Source organism: Fukomys damarensis, unplaced genomic scaffold (genome assembly GCF_012274545.1).
Source record: "Fukomys damarensis isolate Sample0158 unplaced genomic scaffold, DMR_v1.0_HiC HiC_scaffold_17, whole genome shotgun sequence".
Lineage (NCBI taxonomy): Eukaryota > Metazoa > Chordata > Mammalia > Rodentia > Bathyergidae > Fukomys > Fukomys damarensis.
In genome coordinates, this window is record NW_022900929.1 from 71,912,337 (window position 1) to 71,925,239 (window position 12,903).

Below are 12,903 nucleotides of genomic sequence, written 5' to 3' on the forward strand. Positions count from 1 at the left end.
CCCAGGTGCCCCGCCGTCCCCGCCTCTGGGACCAAGTGGCCAGCGAGGACCCACGGCGCGACGTACGCGCTGGGCTGACAGAGTGCGGGTTAGGTGGGGGGGGGGAGCAACAAGAGGTTTGCGTCCTGCCCTGGGATCCCGACGCCCCTGCACTGTGGACCAAGACCTAGGAAAAAGAAACACTGTTGTCCACTCCGGGCCTGACCCTAAGCTCCGTCCCCTCCGCAGGGTCTGCCTGGAGGACTCGGCCAGGCCGAAATGCAGGGCCCGCCAGTCCGGATCAACGCCTTCGGAAGCGGGGAGACCCTGGGAAGACCGCGAACACGACGGATGCGATGCCCTCCATTGGGGGTGTGGGGTGGGGCTTCCCGTGCGGGCACCCGGTGGGGGATCTGGCCCTTCGCCGGCCGCCCACGGCCCTCGGAGCTGCCCTCGAAGGCGGCCGCTGAGCGGGTAACCTGAGCTGCCCAGCAGGACTGGAAACCGAGCGACCTAGAAGGCAGCTCCGCGGGTGCGGGGACCCCATCCACCATAAACATCCCCCTTGCGGAGCCTCGGGAGCCGGAAGAGATTTTATTACCGTTTTTATTATCAAGAGCTTGAAATTTCCCAGATAGTCTGTTTTATCTCTCAGGAACGCCCCCCCTCCTTACAAGTAAAGGTATTTTGAAAGGAAAGGCAAACCCTGGGAAACGCCTTCAGGGACTCCATCCGGAAAGACAAATTTCTCTTTGTAGGTGTTTATTCCAGCTCCACACACCCTGGTGGACCCAGAGGGACAGAACACTGAACACATCTTCAGACTCAGAGTCAAGACAAAATGGAAAACTGGCCCAAAACAGTTTGCTTTCTCAGACTACAGAGAACTGTAAATTTGCTTTTTCAAAACGTATTTTGTGCTTGTACATGTATCTTCCCATTTTTTCCCCTCTTATCTAATATTTTCATTTTACTGACGAGGAGTGAAGGCTCAGAAACATAAGGGGATGTGACTTGCCCCAGGTCACCTTATGTTACTCTCTCATACGCCACTGGCTCCTGAGATTTTGACAAATCTCTCAGGTCAGCATAGTAATAATGGCTAACCTTGATTGGTGCCACCAAGCTGCACGTTAGGGGTGCAGGTAGGCCACAAGATGGTCTCACCAGTTCGCAGGCCTTCACCCCCTGTGCCAGCCTTGCCCTGCGAGTGCGGGCTGACCTCCTATGGTCCCAGGGTAAGATTCTGCACTACCGAGGAGGTAGTCAGGCCCTGAAGACGCTGCCTCTGCCTTGCCAGCGGTCTCTCACTGACTCTGATGAAGCCAGCTGTTGTGTTAGGAAGGCACACACAACACAGAGCTGAGGGCAGCCACTGGCCAGCAGCCAACAAAGTGGATTCTGTCAACAACCACAGAAGCGAGATCAGAGGCAGGTCCTTCTGCAGCCAGGACCTGACCTCAGCCTGGCTGACCTCTTATTGCAGCCTTATGTGAGACTAAAATCAAGGACCCGGTTGACTGAGAATTAATACATGTATGTTGTTTTAAATCATTATATTTAGGGGTATTATGTTGTGCAGCAATAGGTAATTGAAACAAAGAAACAATGTTTTAAAGGCACTAAGGCTTAGAGAGATTAAAAGCCAGCTGTTGTCACTTGGCTGGTAGGTACCAGAGCTGAGATTTGAACTCAGCTCAGTCCAATCTCTGCATCTCTATCCTTAACGATTAAATTATATTGCCATAAAGCCCTCTGCAAGCTGGCATTATCTACCTAACTTCATCTCTTGCCATAGTCACCCTTTAGCTGAGATGTTAGTTTTCACGTGCAATGTCCTCTTTTACGATGTAGAACATTAGTGTGTAGTAGCCCCTTTACCACATGGGGATGACCAGTGAATCACAATCCACATTCATCCTGCAAGACCTGAATCAAACTTCCTCCTTCAGGAAGCTTTCCTGGAAATCATGGTCTGATGCAGAAGCTCCTCCTTGCTTCCATGTGATGCTGGTTCTTGCTACGAAAGCAAGTATCTCCTATCACACATTTCCTATAATCCTTGATCTCCACATGTACATGTCTCTCTCACCACCACCAGTGCCCCTAGAGGGCAGGAATGTTGTCATATACAATACCTACTCAAAATAGCTCAGAAGAAATTTAAGAAATGTCTGTTGAATAAAGTGAAGCCAAGAAAGCCAGCCTAGGACTAGGACCCACGTCTGGGGGCTCAAAACCCAGCATTCTTTCCCCTCCAACACCACTCCTGCTAATCCGACCTGACTCTTGTAATCCTCTTTACCCAGGCTGCCTAGCAACTCACCTACCACGGCTCTCCTGTTTCATCATCCTTTCATTTATTTGTCCATTTAACAACCATTTCCGGCAAGCTTACCACAACAAGCCCAATTCTGCAAGAAGTAAAAGAATGTAAGACCTAGTCCTTGACCTTGAGTAGCTCATGATCTGATTGGAAAAATAAAACACAAACATGAAAAAAAAAAAGGAGCAAGGCTAAAACATAGCACACATTTAACAGCAGAAGAGGCAAAAGGGGACTGTGAACCGAAAGGATGTCACAACTTTTGAATCTGATGCTGAGTAGGAGAGATCCAACCAAGAGGGAAGAGGCTAACTCCAGCGGTCTTGTTCCCCTGCCTGCATAAAGTGGCTGAAATTTGCCTTGAAATATGAGGCTCTGGACAGCTGTGCTTAAGCAGACATTCCTTGGAGCTTTTATTCTGATATTACTTTTAAATGGCTCTGTGGCACCAAAAGAGTGGTTTCTCCTTTAAAATGTCACTTTGTGTCTTGAGAAAAAGAAAAAAAATCGGTCACAGCTATTTCCCTGGTCAAAGTAAATACTTCTCTTGTACTCAGAGCTCCTTTTGCAAGAGAATTTCCATGACCTACCAGACTGGCTAAAGGGGCAGAGGCCCCTTTCTGGCAAGATTGTAGAGGACTGGTGTAGAGGTTTTTAGCCCTATCCGATTGGGTCCTAACAGTAGGCTGAACATTGCTTCAGACACAAGATGATCTCAATGTGGACTGTCCATTCCAACCTAAGGATAGTACCAGATGCCTTGCCAATAGACCACAGAAGAATTTCCCTAGTTACATTTTTGTGGTTAACAAGACTTCAAGAATGATGATACTTCCTGTTATTTTAATCAAGAGAATGAAAGCATATTTGCTTCACAGCATGGCAAATAGATGTAGTTATTCAAAAGTGAGTTCTGTGCATAGCATTGACTGGTGTGTGTACATGTTTGTAAAAGAGGTGGGCTTAGCAGACAGTGTCCCAGATCTTGTTGCACACAGGGATTCTTTGCATAACTTTACTATCCATTAAATTCCAGGGTGGGTGTGCTAGCATGTGGAAAACACAGAGTTGAACAAAATAGCCTGCTTTCACAGATTCAAGCTTAATTGAAAATATGTCTGGCCTAAGAAAAATCATGCAATGAGAAAGTATTTCAACTAAAATGTGCAATATAAAAAGACTCTGAGCCTCCCAACCATTTGATAGAAATCACTGAAGAGACAATGTTGCCAGGACATTTTTAAGCATAGAAGAGGGTTGGTAGGGCAGATAGTATTGAATGTTTTGCCAGTAGTTGACCCCTTTTATTCTTTGCTTTTAGAAGCCCCATAGTGTTCAGGTAAAGGGTGCGATCAACCTTGGGATGGCTGGCTCCTCCCTCTGTCCTGGCAGATAGGACCTAAGATTAGGCAAAGCTAGTTGTGATCACAGTGGCCCCCTTATCTTCAGATGCCTGAAATGTGGGTAGTATAGAAACCTACATATACTATGAGTTTTCCTTATGCAGGAGTGATCAAAATGTATGGTAAATGTTTAAAATTTTTTAATTTATTATAGTCGAAGGGACATTGCCAATAAACCCCTCAAAATACCCCCCCACACACACACACACTTCAGAGCTACCCCGTTGCTGTTGCCACTTTCTGAGTGTTTTAATGGATAGGATTTTTTTAAAACTACAGTGTACGCTGCTGCCAAAGACCATCAGACAGAAAGGCAGACTCACAGAAACATTAGCGTGACTTCCTCCACCTTAATCACCAAACCTGGGACCATGTAACTTCCGGCTCTTCTCTAAAGTAAAAATGACTGTGAAAGGTAAACTTTTTTAATCCAGTCAGGACATCGAGGCAATCATGACAGTGCAGCTAAAGACGGTCACAAGAGAGGATTTCCAGAACGGCTTCAGAACGTGGCAAGAACAAGGGACAAGCGTGCCAAAGAGGGATCAGGTCATTGCTGTGACAGTGCCTGGCCACATGGGTCAGAAGCTTTTGGAGCTGGTTCTTGGGAGGAGTTTGGAAAGGTTCAGCGACACAGAGCAGCCCTAGTAAGCTGTAAGCAAAGCTTGATTAATTTCATATAGCAAACATCTAATTCCAACCTTACAAATGGTAGGGAATATTAGAATACATCCTCTCAGGAAGTTGGCAAAATTAGATAGTCTATGACCATGTTACTGAGCAAGGTGACTGGTTACCAGAAGATCAATCCCACAGTCTTAGCTGGTTAGCAGCTTAGACTGCAGAGTCAGATTGGATCTTAGTGTCAGATTGCCTGGGTTTGGATTCCGATTTCAACCTTTGCCGGCTGGGTTCTTGATCCTTTATGTGAAAACTTATACATGTTCGTTGGGTGACTAAAATTATGACGGTACAGAGCCCAGAACATTATACATGTTCAATGAAGTCTTCTTAGGGTGATTACAGGCTTTATTAGCATTGTTCTGGCTTATGCATCAACTTCTAGAGGAAGTGACAGCAGCCGGCAGGTCACAAGCAACAGAAATCTTACTTGATTTGGTAAGAAACATGAATGAAGCCAAGGGCAACACGTGCTAGAAACACGGCCGTGTTCTCTACGCAGTGGAAACGGCACGTGCTGGTGTCACTCTTGGGCAGTGGCCTAGCTCAGCAGAAGTGACTGGCTCCCATTTACTCAACATGGTGTTAGGTGGCTGTAGAAGTCTTAAAGGAAGTGAAAGCTGGAAGCTCGCACTCTGGGTGGGGAGAGGAGTCTCTGGGAGGAAGACTGATGCTGGTGTGATACAATGAGGGACAGCTGTATTGAGTCAGCTATCTTAAATACCACTGGCCGTATTAAGCTATATTAAATCCCATCCCATCTCGTCGATGGCACACGTGTGCCACAGCAGGCTGTTTGTAGCACGGAAAGCTCTAAAAGGCTCGCCATCACTGTCTTCGATAACTATTAAACATCATGCCCTCAAATTATAAATATCGTTGCCTTAAAGCCTGCAATCTAGATTTGGTGATAATACTACCTATAATTTATTATGTACTGTGCAGTAGATACTATAATATGTTTGCAATCCTTACCATAACCTACCAAAAGAAAAGGGAAATAAAATCCGGAGCATTTGAGGGATTTGCTGAGGCTACAACAGCTAACATAACTGAACTAGGATCTAAATGACCCCAGAGAGCCACACCACACATAAACAGAGTTATGCTTCATTAATCTGGTGGCAGGAACCTGATTCATAGCCATCCAGAATGACTGTTAAGTCTGAAATGAATCAGAGAATTCTTTAGAGCATGAACTTCAGACATTACAACATAAACAACAATAACAAGTAAGTGAAGAAAAGAGCAAACTCTTAGGTCCTTAGGTAGATTCCCAAACATGTCTGTGTCAGACATGATTCATATTTCTTCCTACTGAACTACTGTTGCCAAGATTAGCATGAGCAGGAACAAGCTTTCACATTCTAAATGATGGAAAGGGGCCTATGTCCCACAGCTCATCTCCTTCTCCCTTCTTCTTTTCTTTTTGTAGTATTGGAACCCAGGGCCTTTGTACTGAGCTACATTCCCAACCATCACTCCTTCTTTTTAACAATCTTGAGGCAGGGTCTTACTGAGTTGCTAAATTGTCCAGGTTGGGCTGGAACTTGAGATCCTCCTGCTTCAGCCTTCCATAGTGCTGGGATTACAGGGCTGTGCACCACCACACCCAGCTCTTCCTTTCATTTTTTTCCACAGGTGTGCAACTTGAGCAAGATACTTTATGAGTTGTAGGGGACACACTTCCCACTGCTAAAAGTAAAGTGAAAGAGAGTCCCTTCCCTGGGCGGGGCCCGTGGCTTTATTGCCAAGAAGCTGGAGCAGACCTCAGAAAAAGCTGCAGTCCCAATAATAGCTGCAAATCAGAATCGCCCAGATACTCTTTATATTCCTAAGGCTTAGTCTACACTGCAAATGGATTAAATCAGAATTCCCAGGTTCAGGCTCAGACATCTGTAAGTTTATGTATTTATGTATTTATGTATTTTTTATTTATTTTCAGTACTGTGGATTGAACCAAGGGAGTGTAGAGCTTCAGCCCCAGCCCATTTTCCCAGATGATTCCGATTGGAGCCAAAGTTGAGAACCACTGTCCTATAAATGCCGGGGACATAGATTTTTCTTTGATCCAAGTACTGATTGGTTAAACCTTCTTTCAATATTTTCAGTGGAAAATGGCCTCCTTGATAGATGATGATACAGAGCAGTAAGACTGAAACAAATTCTCTAAGATTGAGCAGAGAGTCTTAAAATATTTGAGGACAACTTTTATGGGGGGCAAATGATCTTAACGTCTCTGGGCCCACTTCTGGGGAGGAGGAGGATGATCTCTGGTCTTGTCCCATTTCCGAAGGAGGAGAAGAAGGAGAAGCAGGAGAAGAAGAGAGGAAGGGGGGCGGGGGGAGAAGCAGGCGAAGAAAGTATTCTAACTTTTCCTAGCGATTTGTCAAGTCCATTCTGTTCATGGCCCATGCAGCTTCCCCTAATGACTCAAGCTGACACCAGGCAGAGAATGGAGCCAGGAATTAACCACAATTCAACCCTTGGTCATATTTTCCTGGACATATTTGATCTTTAAGGCACAGTCCAGGGGACAACGTCACTTCTCTAACACTCCATCCCCACGTCCAATTAGATGGCAGGAAACAGTGTGCTTAAATTGTGCTATTTTACCACCTACAAAAGAACTCCTGGGATTAGATTCAATTTATCCATTCCATTTTTATGGTAGCTATTCCTAGAAAAACCAACTTTATAAGCAGTTCGGTACCTTTTAGTAAAGCTACATTCGATGCCAGTATCTACGGTTTTAAAAGAATTTTCTCATATAAGATTTATAAGAAAAACGTTTCTTGAAATTCAGGATGAGCGCTAAGTGGGTCCAAAGAAACTTGGGCGTGTGGTATTTGAGAAACTGTACAACTCCACGTAGGACATTTTTGGCAACTACAGAACTCAAGAGTTTAATCTAGAGCTCAATTTATTTTTGAAAAGTATTTAATTAGATATAATGTCTTCGAATTCCTTGTGCCAAACTGAACTTGTCACCCATCTAGCCCTCCGTACCACTGTTGTCCCTGACTCCATCTCACTGATCACAGACCGGAAATCCAGGCAAATCAGGATTTCATCTCCTTTACTCATTGAGTTATCTCCAGCTCCAAGCCCACACCTGATACATGGTAAACGCTCGATAAATATCACTGAACAAATGAACTTCACAGATTGGTTTCTGACACCTTTCCCATTCTCCCTGCTGTCCCGCGGGTCCAAGGCTTCACCACCCTTCTGACACAACATAACCCACACTGTCCATCTCCTTTCAATCTGCCCCCACTCTGGTCCACATGCCCCACTCCGTCAGCATTCAAGTGCCTCTGATGAAGCTCTCTGAAATTCCTCGATATGCCTCTTCTTTGCCCAGGGACGCCCCTGTACCTAGTATGTAAGATGAGTGTTTGATATTATTTTATCTGCTTCCAGGAATAACAACACAGCATGAGAGAGGAGTGCTGGGATCAGCGGCCAGAACATGACAGCTATGAGGGAGGAACACAGGGCAGGTCAGCATGGGGCAGATGGCCTGCACACACTTCAGACTGTGGGAATGAACAGTGGTTTTGTGCATGGAAGCAGGTTAAGATGGCGCAGCACTGCAGAGGGGGACGCTTTGTCAGTAATGGACGTTTGTGAAGATAACCCCAAGTCATTTATAAGAAAGGCAAAGCATGTTGTCAGAGACACAGCGGTCTCCTTCTAGAAAGACTTGTTATAAGTTTAGGTTTGCCATCTTACTAGCTTATGATAGTGCTTACCTTACAGAGGAGTTTGTGGTTTCACATGCATTCCCTCCTGTAACTTGTTCCAACCTTCCTGAGAGATGAGCATCCCTGTCCCCTGAAAAAGGACCAGTGACTTGCTCAGAGTCCCCAGCTAGTGAGGGGAGCCCTTGATGTAATCTGCGTTGAGTTTTGTTTGTGGTCACATTCTGTCCCTCTGTGTTACCTCGAATTAAATCCTACGTTTGACGCCATGTGGCACCTTCGTCACTTCCCACACTGTCCCTTTTCTCCATCACCATCCGGTGCCATATGCGGTTTTGGAGTGATCACCCTCGGACAGGATATCGTGGAAACAGTCCTAGTAGTGGAGATAGTCACAGTAACACACAACATGTATCAAATGCCTCCTGCCCAGGCAAGCATGTGTGTTTCATCGAATGCTCCCAGTGACTCTTCGAGAAGAATAACAGTGTTGTCTCCTCCCTATCCATGACCAGACGTTAAAGAAGACCCTTGTCTGGATACACAGCTGCTAAGTGGGAGGCTGGGATTTGAACCCGAGTAGACGGATTCAAAAACCTGACTGCTGAACATCGTTATGCCATATGCTTTACAATTTTAGGGTCATCTGTCTGTCTATATTGTCCTTTAATAATATTGTCTCCCCTCACCACGTCTTTAACGTTTATTCTGCTTGTTGAGTGAAAAGTCTACTGATCCTGATCCTGATCCTGATCCAGGTGCATTTATCAGTTAGTGATTCAGGAAGGATCCTGAGCACCGTGTAACCTTAGCTTCATTACAGATTTGATCTAACTGGAATCCATACTTTTTTCCCCATTTTTTCATAGATTCATAGTGTTTTAGACCTGGAAGGGGCTTGTGAAATTCTGTACTCTAGCCTCGTTGTGGTAGTTGACAAAACTCTCATTCGGAGACATTCAGCCGCAGCATCGTGGCCTTACTGTAACACTGCTGCTAAGATCCACATGCAGCATGAGGAGCAGAAGCTGGTTCTCAAGTTCCCTTGCTAGTGCTCCGGGAACCCAAGCTCCATCCCTCTCTGTACTACCTTAAGTCAGGAAGTAACAGAGGAGAGGAGAGGTGTCACTCTTCTCTGAGCTTTCTGGCTATTATCTCTTCAAAGAAAAAGTACAGATGAAGGGCTTCAGAGACCCCTGTTCTCCAGGACCTAGATGTGGGTGCATTATGTTGATGGATGGGATTGAAAAGAACCTCTTTCCCGACACTACTTAAAGTACTTGGCAGCCACAGTAAACAACAGAGTCAAGCTGCCCTCTGTGCTTTTCTGGCTGCAGAGAAAGGTGGTCTTTTCTAAGGAGAGGAACAGAAGGACAAGAACTGAAGTGCATTTCCATTGGCTGTGACCCTGGAGTCTGCTGCTGGTCGAAGTGGTCACCTCATCAGGAATATCTGGGGTCACCAGAACCATTGTTTACCATGCTACTTCTAAGATTTATTTATGGGGGTGGCAGTGTGGCTCGCAGCAGAGCACATGCCTTGAATGCCATGGCCTTGGGCTGAATCCTTAGCAGCAGCACCACCACCAAAAAACAAAACAAAACAAAAAAGAATCAGGAAAGATTATTGGCACCAAATAATAGGTTGTTTCTACCTCTTCTATTTACAAGCCCAAATCTGCCAGGCCTGCACCATTCCTCAAACTGTGTGAATAGGGCAGGCTTTTCTATCTGACTGATCTGGAAAATATTTTTGATAAAGATAAGTTCAGCCTTCCACCCTCAGGCCTAGCAGATCCTGTTTTGTTTTGGTTCTTTTCCCTCCTCTTTTTCCTTTTGTTTTGGTTTTGTGTTGCTTTTATTGCCCCTCCATACTACTGGCAAACTTAAAAGAGGACTATAATTGGAAACAGTGCTTTTATTTCCACAAATACTATGCTAACTTCTAAGGAGGTATTCTAGTCTTGCCTGTCTGAGTGTTACAGGGTGAGCACGGGAGCTTCAGCAGAGGCACTGTTAGGTCCAGAAGAGGAGAGAGACCTTGCTCTGGCCTTCGAGGGCCTTTTTAATCATGGTTTTGATATGGGGACAAAGGATGAGGAATTTAAAACAAGCATTCTCAATTTTTATTTTCTGTTCTGGGAATGGAATCCAGGGCTGGATTCCCAACCCACCTCCCCAGTTTTTTTTTGAGACAGGACCTCACAAAGTGACTCATTGCCCAGGCCTGACTTGAACTTGTGATTCTGCTGCCTCAGCCTCCCAGATGATCAAACAATTTGGTGAGTATCTGACTCATCCATGGGCAGGACTAGGGAATCCTCAGTGTGAGAGGGGGCTCATGTCAGAGCAAGGATGGATGTCATGTACACCGCGAGGCTACGTTCATGAGCAGAGGGTGCCGACCTCTGCTTCCTCCAATTTGCACATAAACAGAGCGCCTAAGCCATAGCTCTGACTCCCAGTCTTCCCGCAGAGAGCGAGAATTTCAGTTATCTGTACTTGGTGTCCATCTTTGTCTACTTCAAAGCTGTTTCTCTTAACTCTACCCAGAAAAATGTATGGGTAAATCAAGAGTTGTAGAGATAATTTTTTAAAATAAAATTTTAGTTAGGTATTTTTTAACAGCACGCTTCTTTTGTTTAAAGTTAAATTTAAATTTACTCATGGTACACTTTTTGGACATACAATTCTAGGAGGGCAGACAAAGACTTAGAAATGTGGAACCACAGTGACAATCAAGCTGCAGAGGGGCTCCACTGCCCTGAAACATCCCAAATGATTCCCCTTTCCTCACGCACCTCCCAGTCCCTGGCTACCCTTAATCTGGCTCCAGCCCTGCAGGGGCTTCTTCCCAGAATGCCAGAGAGATGAGAACACACAGCCTTTTGAGCCTGGTTTCTTTCCTTTAGCACAGTGTGCCTGAGATATATCCCTGGTTCTGTGCGTACCCAGCCTTTTCCTCCCACTGGAGAGTCCAGCTGGAGGGCGATGAGCTATCTCCAGATGTCGCTGGCTGTGAATAAATCAGCTACCAGTATTCGTGTACAGATTTTTGTGTGAAAATACATTTTCTCTTTCCTCTTCTGAGGAGTGGAATTGCTGGGTCATATACTAAGTATATTTTTTACTTATATTTTTTAAAAACTGTCAAAATCTTTTCTGAGCAGCTGTACCATTTTATATTCCCTTGGTCATTGCACAAATGATCTGAGTTCTTTGCCTCCTCTCCAACATTTTTTACTTTAGCCACTGTGACAGACATATGGTAGTGTCACATTGTCATTTTAACTTGTATTTCTCTAAATTTAATAATTATTAATTGGAATGGGACATCTTTTCATATGATTATCTCTATATCACAATATTTAAGTAGTCTATCTTATTTCACGCATGATACATTCTTCTAAAATTATTATAGAAATATGTTATACAGAATACATGTTTCCCTTAATAACCTGTTTCTAGCTATAGCTACTGTTAACAGATTACTGTGCATTCCTCCATACTTTATACACTAAAGTATATTATTTATGTATTTATGTTATTATTTTCTGTAAAACAAAAAGTGTGGCATTTTGTACATGCCACTTGAGAACGTGTTTTTATCACTTCATAATAATCTGGAATAGGTTTATGTCAGTACAGATACACCAGGCCTATTTTTTGGTGACTTTGGGATATTAAATTATATGCTCTTTTTCAATTGTCTTACATTTTCAATTGTATTACATTTATTAGAACATACATTTATTGTTTTTAGGTTAAAAAAATAACATTTCCATAATTTTGTATATTTCAACATAATAGCAACTGTATTCCTAGTATTTTCTAGCAAATTTTTGAGGTTGTGTGAATTTCCTGGTCAAATTACATGTTGCACATTTGCCAGCTTTGAATAAAAAATTATGTTGTTGTAACAGCAAAGGCTATTTTAGAAAGGCAGGCCTGGTGGAATTATATGAAAATATGAAACACATTCCAGTTAATTTTGAGTTAATGTCTTAAGAAACTTGGACTATGGAGAGCTGTAAAAGGAAGAGCAAGACTACTAACAATTTTATTACACTGTATGATTGTTCCCTAGGGTTTCCCATAATAAACAAACTGGTTCTGGCATGTACTTTTAATTATTTCATTTAAAGGCAATTCCTTTTTGCATTGATCGTTCCTACTAACTTTCATAATATTCTCATGGGAGGTAAAGTCTTATCAATGTTCTCTGTTTTGATTTTATTTGATTAATTTCTAGTGACTTAACCTTGGACCCCTACGTTTGCTTAGTTTTAGAGAGATAAAGGGAAAATACCAACCACATGTTCATTCTTAAGAAGATTCCTTGGGTGTTTTTAGCCACAGGCAGACATAATTAATCCTAAAAGGCTACAGGGAAGCAGGAAAGAGAAAGAAACGTCAGAGAAGTTACTGGGCATTTCCTCCTCTCTTGTAAGAGTATTTAATCTTTTGGCTTTTAAGAAAATCTCCTGCAGCTGCTCAATTCCATGTCCGTGCCAAGGACCCTTTGTTTATACTAACTTCACCCAAATAATTCTTCTTACACAAGCGTACTACTTAAGCTCTTTTGGAAGTCTCAGACTTTATCACAACCATGGAGAAACAGAGCCACACTTGCTTTTCTCAACATTCCTTCTGGTCATAGAAGAACTTAGGGGCTTTAATTCCTTAAATACTAACTCTTAACCTAATAGTGCTTGTGATTTCTGTGTATGAGATTTCTGTGTATGATTTCAGGGTATGAGAAAACTTTCTTAAGTGACTAGATGCACTTCCCACTTCTACGCACAGTG